The sequence below is a fragment of the Passer montanus genome, unplaced genomic scaffold (genome assembly GCF_014805655.1).
Source record: "Passer montanus isolate IOZ18808 unplaced genomic scaffold, ASM1480565v1 scaffold63, whole genome shotgun sequence".
NCBI lineage: Eukaryota > Metazoa > Chordata > Aves > Passeriformes > Passeridae > Passer > Passer montanus.
This window is the reverse complement of record NW_024371371.1, coordinates 2,028,909-2,040,985: the sequence shown is the minus strand read 5'-3', so window position 1 is coordinate 2,040,985 and position 12,077 is coordinate 2,028,909. Positions and strand designations below refer to the sequence as shown.

Genomic DNA, 12,077 nt, shown 5'->3' with positions numbered 1-12,077 from the left:
CGGAACAGTATAAGAAAAATGAGAGCACCCTTTGGCCCTTCAGAATTTGAAGTGTCATCAAGGTTTTCATACCTTTATAAATGGACTTCCAAACACAAGAAGCCCCATGGAACACAGCATTACATTTCTTCACTGGAAGTGTAATAAGGAGAGAGGGAAGACTCTGATTGTTGACTAATCATGAACAACAACCAGTATTTAAGAAGACTAGGATACAACTGACAGGCTGAGATTGGCCCTCAGAAGCCTTGGAAGTGTCAACCACCAAATCATGGGTCTTACAGAGTAAGATAAATGAGGGAAAATACACAAAGCAACATGTATTTGGGTTTGCATAATCAAACAGAAAAACACTGATTTCAAATGACAGCATTCTGAGTAGATATGAACAGGCAAAACTCTGCTTACCAAGGCCAGAGGAAAGGCAAATTTTGATACCTTAGAAGTAATATAAACAGAGCATGAACTACAGCCTTAGACATATGGATAAAAGGATTTTATGCACAGAATAAAACAGATGCAGACACAGCCTGCATATGAGAACAGACAGAGAATTTTTGAGTCAAAGAGCAGTGCAGTGACTTGCAAGATGGTGGGCTGTACCAGCAAAAGAAAAAGCGTTGGCTCAGAACAATTAATTGCAAACATGCTTAGAGCAGTTTGCTATTTACTCTTGGTTGCTGGGAGCTTGTTTGCTGACCCTAACTTTAGCCAGTCAGCAAATACACCCTAAATGTGAAACATGAGGATGACATGGAGTTCATTGCAACCCAGACTGACTGTGCCCTGCAGACACACAGCCAGCTTGTACTTGGTAATCAGTGAGCCAGATGCAATTGGAACACTGCTAACTGCCTGTAAATGATGCATTTTTTAAAAAATGGAACTATTTGAGGGACTGTATTGCATTCATTACCATTTCAATCAACAGCAGCACAATGCAGCCCTGACGAGATTTAAATGACTATCCAATATAAATAATCTGAAAGGCTCGCGATAGCTGGGACAGAGTTTATTTACAGATTATTTCATTATAGGCTTCCTATTTGGCTAAGATATTGCACATGTGAACTTGTCCCATGCTTCAGCCTTAGCTGTAGAGGCAGCTCTTTCAGTGAGAGAGATAAGAAAAGAAATAAGGTTGAGGAAGGCATAATGGAGGCATGGAAAATTGATTTTCAGACTGTGACCTTGACTCAGAGGTTGAACGTGAGCTGTGAAGCAGACAATGAGGACAGGAACAAGCTGCAGACAGCAGAACAGCAAACTTTGCTTGGAATTAGAGATTACAGACAAATTCTGAAGCCTGTCCCTGCCCCCATAATCAAGTGCAGTAAGCATGTGATGATATTTAAACTTGCAGGGATCATTGGGTATTTATGAAAACACAACAGAGCTCACACATTGTTTCTCTCAGAAGGAGAACATTTCAGAAGGATGTTATTCATGCCACTTGAGATGAAGAAAAAAGTGAAGAGAAATTTCTATACAATGCATCAGCTATTTCATCACATTCTGATGATTTCATTTGTTCTCATGCTCATAAAATATTTAATCTAACTAATTTTATGCTCTGAAATTTTTTTATGGTGGTTCTGAAGTAATGCAATGTTTTACAGAAAGAATGTAGTCATGAAGGAAGAGAAAAACACTGGTTTCTGATAAGCCACATGTGGTGTAGTTAAGAAAAGCAGGGAAAAGTGGCTAGAGTGGTTTAAAATTTGCAGTTTGTCACCAGCTTATGGGGTCAGACACAAACTGTTCAGAACTAGAGAACAACCAAGGACCGTGTTACTATTACAGGACTGTTTCTCCAGCAAGAAGCAGTTAAAGGGGCTCTGTATTTATTTTCTTTCTGTGCTTTTTCTATTGTGTAGCTGAGGGAAAGAAGGAACTAGCAAGTTAGGCTAGGTCCGCATTCAGAATGCATTGTCAGCACAGGATCACGTATTCTAATATATGCAGTATATTATGCTGGCACAGCATTTCAATGCAGCTTATAACAGCAAAAAAAAAAGGTTTTTACAGTATAACATCTTGATTACCTGGAAGTGACAAGTTGGTTTTTATACAAAAGTGACTTCTGGCAAGATAACTATTTGTTGGGTCACACCCCAGGTGCTGATCTGTGCAAACCCTGCCTTCACAACATCTGTAGAACAGGCTTGGCCTTTGAGCCTTTACTCTACCTAGAAAACACTGCTTGGTCTTCTTAAGACCTCTGGAGTGGCATATAAGGACTGGAAGAGGACAGGAAACATGAAATAGATTTTTTCTAAAGCTCATTCTGACAAAGACTGAGAATTTGAGTTCCACAAGCAAACAAAACTACACAGTGTTCACAGATATAATATTACAGAATCAAGGTCCTCTGTCCCTTACACAGAGATCCTCTGAGCTCACAGAGCACCAGCACAGCTGCAGTATTTCTATGTGAGTGGTCAGCCTTCAACAGGATTAAAACACAACCCAGCAGTATTGGGAATTTCTTACAAAATGTGTTTCTGAATAGAAATAACAGCACTTATTTTTGTTAGTGTGCAGTAGTGTGCTCAAGGTGCCATTCTGAAATGGTACATGCCCTGAAACTGAAGTGATTGGAAAATAAAACCCCTCAATTAAAAAAAAAAAAATCAGGTTAACTCATGATTACAGTTTTTAAAACAATACTTTTTTATGGAAAGGGAGTTTTTGCATATCTTCACAGCACACCATTAAGATAGAATATCTCTCTGTTCTGTGCATGCTGATTATGATCAATTGTGTTCTACTGTAAAATCTTCTAGGTAGTGAGACATTTTTTCTATTTTCCTGGAAGCATATTATATTGTTCCAGTAAAATGGAGTTTTCACAAATACTCTTTAAACTTTTGAAAAGCAGCATATTCCCCAATCTGAAAATCATTCCATCATAAAATTCCCAGCTAACTGTCAATCTACACAACCAGCAAGGGCAATGAGCTCTGAATGATAGCAGAGCTATTAAATAACCTTGGCATCAAGGTTACAGCAGTTCAATGACCAGGCTAGACAAAGGATGCTTCAGGGCATTCCCTCATGGTAAAAACAGCTCTTGCAAAGGGCCTGCCTCAGTTTCCCATTCCCAATGTCTACTGAGTTAATCAATTTGGTTGTTTTTTTTTTCTTTTTGAGGTGGGGGGGGATGGTGGTGGCAGTGGGGCAGAGGTGGGAGGCACTGAAGTCTCTTAACTGATCATCATCTCTTAACTGATGTTGTTATTAAGCTTCCAGTTCAGATTTCTTGACTTAGAATCAGCATCTCCTGTTCCTCTTCAACTGCAATCAAAAGGTTTTCTCCACCTTGGAGAGGCCATGTTAGTCCAATCTTCCATCAGATGCATGTTGAACTTCACTCATCCAATCACTCTCGATTCTCAGGCTGACGTAACAGGCATATTTGTCCCAGATGAGAGGAGGAGAAATCTTACAATGCAAGATTCTGCTTCCCAAGCCCTTAGGGGGACAGTGGCCCTACATTCTATCTTGCTCCTGATAATAATAATAATTCCCAAGACACTAATCTCTCTAGCAAAGGCTACATCAAATATTTTTTAAACAGATTTCCTTAGGCACACAAGCAATTGATCTTGCAAAACTTCCCTTCTGGTCTTAAAGGCCCAGTGTTCAAAGTTTGTACAACGAGGCTTATAAATTCAACTGATAAAAGTCACACCAGAAAAAAAAGAGAAGAAACATCAAACGTTATTGTAGCAGGAAGGAACTGAGAGCTAGAACATCACATCACACGCAGTTTTAATTTGCAGGTAGAGTGGAGATGTCATGAAAACTTCATCATAAAAGGGGACCAGCTCAGAAACAGAGTAATTTAACAATGCCAGTAAGGACTGAGCTGATAATCACTCTCAAACTCTAGGGAATCTGCAGATGGAATGACTGTGCTGCTGCCTAGGAAATACTAAAAAGTCAGGCGTTTTGTGAGAGGGCTGGACTTAGCAAGGATGATGATATCAGAAGTTGGAGGCTGCAATTGCCAGACACACAGTCAGGACCTGAAAATTCAGCTACCAGACCTTCCCAGGACCCTGCTGCAGCCCTCTCCTCTTCCCCCTGCTGCTGTTCTGCTGTGCCACCTCGTGCTCACCAGCTGACACTGCTGCATGGAACGGGACACCTGCACATCATCAAAGTCCTTCATGTTGGGCTTTGTGAGACCAGAGCAATGTAAGCCTGTGCCCACTGACACAGCTGGAAACAGGACACGTGAACGTGGAACCCTGCACCATCAAAGTCCTTTCTGTGAAGGCCGAGATGCTCACTGATGTTTTTAGCCTTTCAGAGATTACAGGCAGAATTCTGAGTTCATTGTAATGCAGATTGTTAGGGTAGACCTGCGTGGTGGACATTTTCCACAGCTGCTACCAGAGCCATTGCACTGTCTGCTGTCCTTGTCCTCTGGGCTGTGTAGCAGCATGTCCCAGGGCCCAGAGCAGGGAATACACCTTAAGAAATTCCCTGTCCTTTACCAAGTTTGATGCTGACGTGTAGTATTTTGAATAACCACATGACTACCTCGTGTTTTTTACTTACCTCACTGTAAGATGGATGACACTTATTTATTTCACCAGAGTGACAGAGCTTTGGCATGATTTTTCACAGCAGATGGGGCTTTAGAGATCTGCAAATGACATTGCTTTAACAAACTGGCAGAAACACCTCTCTGATGACAGGGCACACACTGGGAGCTTCGCAGAGTACATCCAACAGAAGGAAGCACAGCAATCCAAACAGCTGAAGGTCTTTGCATTTAGCAGATTTTCATAACATTCGTCCAGATATGTTCATATTCCTTGATTTTTTCAGGAACTGCCGACATTCAGGTTACATGGGGACTTTCAGGTGTCGAACCCCTCACTTTAGGCAAGCATCCTGAATGACTTGGGCACGGTGAAGAAACTCTAAGCAAAAAACTGTAGAAATTGTACAACTTGGGAGTCAACCTGACAAACTCCTCAGTGCAGTCGACCTGGCCTCATCAATCCTGTCATGGGAAGCCCGATCACAAAATACATCTATTATATAAAAATGCTGCAGCCTGAGCCGCACAGAAGGGCCGTGCCCAGGGGATGGAGCCGGAGCTCAGCCGCGAGGGGTCAGTGCTTCACCAGCAGTGCTGCGCTTGGGCTCCGCAGGGAAAATCCGCTCCCACCGCACATGCGAGAGGGGGACACTGCTTCATCGGTGCCTACTAACCCGTGGAAAAACAGCCTCCAGATCAAGGAAAACAAACCGTAGCAAGCTTATGAATATCACAAATTCCAGTGCTGGCCTGCCAAATACCACTGCAGTATTTGTGTTTGGGATTCTCAAAGGATTAGACCTCCTCCTTGCTTGGGAAGCGTGCCTGGGTCAGCAGAGCAGGCGGGAATGCAGCTATTCCCAGCACTAGGCACGGGCACAAACCGGGGAGGAATTTCTGCTGCTGCCTAGGGACACTGACAAGCTGATGGTGTGCAGGAACTAAGCATCAGTTTCTGAGTAAGAACAACCCCTTGAGTATTGACGGAGTATAAAGATGTCTTATATTTACATTTCCAGTTACATGAAATATATAGTATGCGGACAATAACTGTTTTTTACTTAATTTTAAAATGTGCTTAGAGGTGGCTCACTTTTTTCTGGTTTCTGGAGTGACTTTTGTCAGTTGAATTTCCAACCCTATTTTACATGCTTCAGAGCTTTCACTGAGAATTGGGTAAAAGCAAGCTCCCACTGACACAGAGATGGCTTTGGTGACCAAGTTCCCCCCTGTACATCAGTCAGACTGCCCAGTCACAGTTCTGGAGCCTGCTCCTCATAAAGGGCAGAGGTTGCAGCTGGCACAAGGGAATCAAGAGTGCAGCAAGGGCCATACTCTGAATTGCATCCATTGAGCCTGTTAGCCCCAATACACCAGAGAGGTCTGTCTCAGCTGATCTGATAATATTTTTTAGGAATTATTTAGGCAGGTGCTTACCAAGAACCATCCAGGGGAGGAGCAGGCATAATCTTTCCTCTACTGCCTCATTCAGCCTGGACTTCTTTACATTAGTGCCTTCCAACCCATGAAGAGAATCATTGAGATGAGCTCGAGAAAAGGACTCTGCCTGCAAGGGGACACAAATGACACCAGAAACAGGTTGATCTGTCCTAATGTATTTGCTCTGTTTTAGTGCCACTGCTGCTTGTGACAGCTGTAGAGATAGAGATGTCACAGGAAAGGAACAGGACAACAACAAAGAAAGGGAAAGCTGAGAGGTCTGGGCTGGGTAGAGGGCAATGGGAAAGCTGCAGTTGGTAGCAGAATATGAAAGCAAACCAGAACTGATTCTGGCGTTCCACCTTGGGTTCTTTAAGTGAGATTCTTATGCAAAAAAGACTGGGAAACCATTGCACTGCATCACTGGAAAAAAATCACTAAAAGCTATTACCACATTTTTAGAAATAGTGAGGGCTTTGGGGGTTGCTTTACTTATCTCATGAAAATTCAGAAGCCTAATGACAAAACTCCTGCTAAAGAAACACTTGCAGGAACATGCAGATGGCATGTGGTACATAGTTGACAAGTTACTCTAGACTAGTTTGTCTAAACAACAGGAGATTTTTATGTCATAGCTAATCTCATCCTGATTGAATTCTGATGGTAGCTAGTTTTTATTTCTGGTTTCAGTTATTTTCCTTAATTTACTCACCAATATATTTTAAATAAAAATCTGAAACAAATGTGCAAACATTTAAGATGTTTTTCCTTATATTGCAGGTGCAACACTGAAGAATTTGTAGATATGGATGCACCCCCAACACAGCATAGCATGACAGTTCCATGATGCTATACCAAGACCAAAATCAACAAGGATTTCTCTCTGGAGATCTCACCAGAAGTGTTGCAGCAGAAAATCATGCCAGTCTATTGGAATGACAGGCACAGTTAGGAGTTCTGGACAACCACACACCCCTGAAGCCATAGTTGCAGATGGCTGGTAACACATACTCTTTTTTAAAAACAAAACCAAACCCATGTTCAGTAGGGTTTTGAAAAAATTCATGCCGTGATAATGTTTAAGAAAAAAATGATAGCATAATTCTGTCATATCGTGCCACACAACAATTGAAAATATCACTATATTTTTAAAATACAGGTATGTGCAGAATGAGCTTTTATTTGGGAAGCTGTTCTGAAGAGATAAAATAGTTTTCTGTTGTACTAATTTTTCTTTAATTTTAGAGAAAATCTTTATATATTTTATGGCAACAAAGCCACAAGGTTCTAGACTGCAAATTACAATGGTATGGCAAGATACTGCCTAGGAAAAGGTATTTTTTAAACAAACAAAACTATCAGGAAGCATAATATAGGATGCCCTATATGCCCAAAACCATGTGTTTATCATAGAAGAAATTGTGAGTAGAATAATGAATTGTATGTGAAAATCACTATCAAAAAGATTAATTGATTCCATTTTAAATGAGAGAAAACATGTTTTTAATATCCATGATAACAGCTGCACTTAACTTATATGAAGTCTTCCTTTTCTAATTGAAAAGCTATTCTCCAAGTACTAGATAAGATATGCTGTTAACCCAGTTTTCTTTTTTTTTGTGGCATTCTTGGAGTTAGTTTAACAGTCATTTTCATACCTCAGGTTGAACCTGGTCTCGGCTGTCTTATATTTTGAGAATAAATTGAAAAAAAACCTACATCTACATGCTTTGTAGACAAAATTTGATGATTAAATGGACCGCCGCGGCCATGGTGTGTTTATAGAGATCTTTACAAGCTCCTTGTTGGTATCCTGTCTTGGACAGTATTTGGGGGCAGTATCTTTCCCCTGAGATTTGCTGTCATGGGGAAAAGTGGAAGAAGGACATGAGTCTGGGAACTGCAGCAAGGGAAAACTGCCTTAGATTAGATGCCTGAATTTTGATGTCAAAAGTTAATTTCTACCTTTGATCATTAATAATGTAAAGAACATATAACCACAGTATTTAAGAGATGTCTGCATTTTGCAGAATCTGGGTTTTAAAATGCATGATATAGCAGGACTAGGAAGTTATAAAGTGAAATCACATCCCCTAGCTATGGAGCTTTCTCAGTATTACTTGACACTTACAAAGAGGAGAGCTTCTCTCTAACACTCCAAGACTGCCAGCACAAATCAACTTTGAGAACGCACTCATTTTACCACAAGTATCTCCTGAAATATAGATTATAAGGGGCTAAGATCCTCTTTCATGGCACACAATTTTATTTCTGAAGACTGCTTTGAAGTTGCCATTTAACCTACAAAAGCCTGAAACACCAAGGAGTTTGTCATACAGGCATTTTTCCTTAAAATACTAAGGGACACATTAGAATTGAACTAACCAAATAATAATAAACATAGGGCTTAATATTCCAGCAACAGACAGTCTGTGCAAAAACTGGTTGTTCCTCACACAAGCGATCCCTTTCTTTTTGTAATTACCACAGTAGCCTCCTTCAGTTCACCAACATTTCTCGTAATGAAGAGCCCAGAAACTCGAGGACCAGAGGCAGAATTTCTCCTCCTTGCAGCACACTGCACATCTCTTCCCTGGATTTCAGGCTGAGTGACTGACTTCATGGAGGAAAGCAAAGGCAACAGAAAGAAAAGTCATCTTGTTCCCACATATCAAAGGAGACAGTATTTCGGTGGAGACTGTTTTTTCTACCCTACAGGCACAGAGCAACAAATGATTTGTCTAACTTTATTTACCTCCAGGTGTCTAGGTTCAGCATTGACATAAACAGCCTTTCCAGGTCCCTCTGGATGGCATCCCTTCCCTCCAGCACGTTGATTGTTCCACATATCTTGGTGTCACTGGCAAACTTGCTGAGGTGCACTTGGTCCCACTGTCCGTGTTAAATATGGCCAGTGGTTGACCACCACACTTTGAGTGCAACCATACAGCTACTTCCTTACCCACTGAGTGGTCCTTCCACTTTCTGGTTAAAAGCCAAGGATGTCATGTGGGTCAGTTTCAAATGCTCTGCACAGGTTCATGGAGATGTGACTTGCTCTCCCTTTGTCTACTAGTGCTGTAAGGTCACCAAATTTCACAGAATGACTGGGTTGGAAGAGACCCTGCAAGATCATCGAGTCCAATCCATGCCCCAACAACTCAACTAAACCCTGACACCCAGTGCCACATCCAGTCTGTTTTTAAACACATCCAGGGATGGTGACTCCACCACTTCCCTGGGCAGACCATCCAGAACTTTATCACCCTTTCTGTAAAAAACTTCTTTCCTAATATCCAACCTATATTTTCCTTTGTCAGGCATGATTTGCCCTCAGTGAAGTCATGATGGCTGTCCCAATCACTTCCAATATTTTCCATGTGCCTTAACACAGTTTCCACAATGATCTGTGCTATGACCTTGCTGGGCACAGAGGTGAGACTGACTATAGTTCTCCAGGACTCTCTTTAATCCCTTTTTAAGGATGGGTGTTATTTTTCCCCTTTTACAGTCATTGGGAACTTCACTGGACTGCTGTGACTTCTTGAAATATGATTAATAATGGCTCATCCACTTCTTCCACTACTTCACTTAGGACCTGCAAATGAATCTTGTCAGATTTCATGGACCTTTGCACCTCCAGGTGGCTTAGATGTTCTTGAACATGATCTTCTCCTACAGTGCACAGCTCTTCATTTTTCCAGTCCTTGCCTTTGTCTTCTGTGACTCAGCCAGTGTGGCTGGAACACTTGTTAGTGAAAACCAGCAAAAAAAAGGACTGAGTAACTCAGTCTTCTCTGCATTCTGAGTAACCAAGCCTAATGTTTCCTTCCAGGCAGGGCTCATTATTTCCCCAATCTTTCTTTTATCACTGACATACCTATGGAAGCTATTCTTGGTGCCCTTGCTGTCCCTGACCAGATTTCACTCTGTCAGGGCTTTAGCTTTTTTCACCTAATCCCTGTCTGCTTGCACAATGCTGGTGAGAACAATTTCTGTGTATTCCTAAGTTTTCTTGCTTCCATTCACATTGACTTATTTTTTTGTGTTTGTTCAGGAGCTTCTTGTTCATCCATGCAGGCTTCCTGGCCTTTTTACCTCATTTCATCTTTTTTGGGATGCCTTTCTCCTGAGCTTGGAGGAGATGATCCTTGAGTATCAACCAGCTTTCTTGAACCCCTTTTCTCTCCAGGGCTTTACTTCATGGTATCCTACCAAGCAGATCCCTCCTTAAGAGACCAAAATCTGCTCTCCAGAAATCCAGGGCAGTGATCTTGCTGTGCAGCCTCCTCACACTTGCACCCTGACACTCTAAGGTCCTGGGTTCAATCCATGCTGCCAAAAGAACAACTGTGGGTCTGCATTACACACCATGGAGAAAATGCTTCTGGGTAGTCTGTTCCAGCTCTCCCTGTGGAGCTGCATGGCTACTGATGCAATGTTGGGGAAAGCTCAAAAATCTTTGGGGCTTAATCAATCTCCATTTAAATAAGCAAGAGAAAATTCCCCTCCTCGAGGTCATATTAAATAAGGTGTTTACTAAGATTGTCTGTACATGAGTTTAAAGGAGAATCTTTAAATTAAATTTGTTATATTACCCAAGCAACATCTCTTTAACAAATGAAGACATGCTGGTGGAATTAATGTGAGTTTTAATATTCACTGAATGTAAGTATTCAATTTCTCATGCAGTATGTAGCTGTGAGAACAGCCTGCCTTCAGCCTAACATATTGTCATTCCCCTTTGGTGTTAGATGGATTTTTTAAACTTTTCAATGGATGTAACAGAAAATTAAGATAAAATATGAAAACTTCTTCAGATTTTTGTGGGTACAAAACTTCAAAGCAGCTTGCATGAAAATATTCACCTACTTCTTGTCCTGGTTTTGCAAGACTGGGAGCAGTGACTGGTGGTGTCCAGGCAAAGATCAGAATAGTAATTAAAAGAACAATATGTTTATGCTGAAGACAACATCTAAAAAGGAAAAAAGGGGTTTCCCCCTCCCCTCATCTTATGGTTCATTAAAAATGTAAAAACATTTTTCCGGAAAAATTATTTAAAGTAAAGCTGTATTCTTCTCAAGACATCAGTTCTTGACATTTCTTCTTTTAATGCAGAATTCATTGGAATTCCCAGCACAAAGGCCAGGTACCCTTAACAAACCCACATGTACTGCTATGAGTGGAGAGAGCACTCACCCCTTTAAAAACTGCAGTGCAAATAATCTCATACTAGTAAAAATGTCTGAAAAAATGTAGGAAGAAATACCAGACCCACATGAATTGTCAGGTAAGTGTTCCTTCCAAAAGCAAAGTATTAAAACAGTCAGGTATCCCAGGAAGGGATGGGAACTTAGGCACAAGTCCCAGAGCAACTCTTGCTTCACTCACAATATTCCATTGTTCTCAGTAAGTTGGAGCACTTGGTGGCAGGATATTGGAAATGCTGACACTTTACAGCAAATGAACAGGATGCACAATAAAGTTGCAGGTAAAATGAGGAATATTTAAGAGAGAACAATGTTGCATATTCTGACTTCTACTTAAGGAAAAGAATGAAACTTCTTGATCGACAATGTATATGCATGGTACATATATATATTATAATAATAAGTGTGTATACACACACTTAAAAAAAGGATTTGTGTAAACTTAAGTTCAAGAATAGGGAAGAAATATCAAGCAGGTACCTTTTGAAAATCTGAGTAGCAGATTAATAAAATTTCAGTACAAACATGGTTTATTATGTAACTAAGATACATGCATTTATATGCTGTTTAACCTATTTTGTTAACTATTTTTCATATATGTCATATCTAATGTACATATGCTTTATGTATTATATTTTAGTTACCATATTCTACATTACATATTAAAGTCACTTGGATTCAGTGTTGTTTGTTCTCTAGTCAATACCACATTATTGACATTATTGAATTACCCTTTCCAACTCTGCAAATTCTTTATTCAGAAAAAAAAAACCAACCCTCTTACTGCTTATGAATAATTTATTTTCTTTAAATCCCCAGCCCATATCAAAGGGATAAAGAGGCAAAATTCACTTCCCTAATTCTTCTCC

General features: G+C 40.6%; 1 protein-coding gene across 2 annotated transcripts in view; it reads left to right on the top strand.

Moving 5' to 3' along the window:
* The window catches only part of AMER3 (APC membrane recruitment protein 3), a 41,257-nt gene extending 29,385 nt beyond the window's left edge, over positions 1-11,872 (top strand). The window contains exon 3 of one of the 2 annotated variants that reach the window (XM_039728068.1): positions 6,779-11,872. The gene's annotated coding sequence lies outside the window, so the exon portion shown is untranslated. Of the gene's footprint in view, positions 1-6,070; positions 6,102-6,778 lie in introns of those variants that run through there. The other variant, XM_039728069.1, reaches the window with a different exon arrangement.
* Positions 11,873-12,077: the final 205 nt, after the last annotated feature.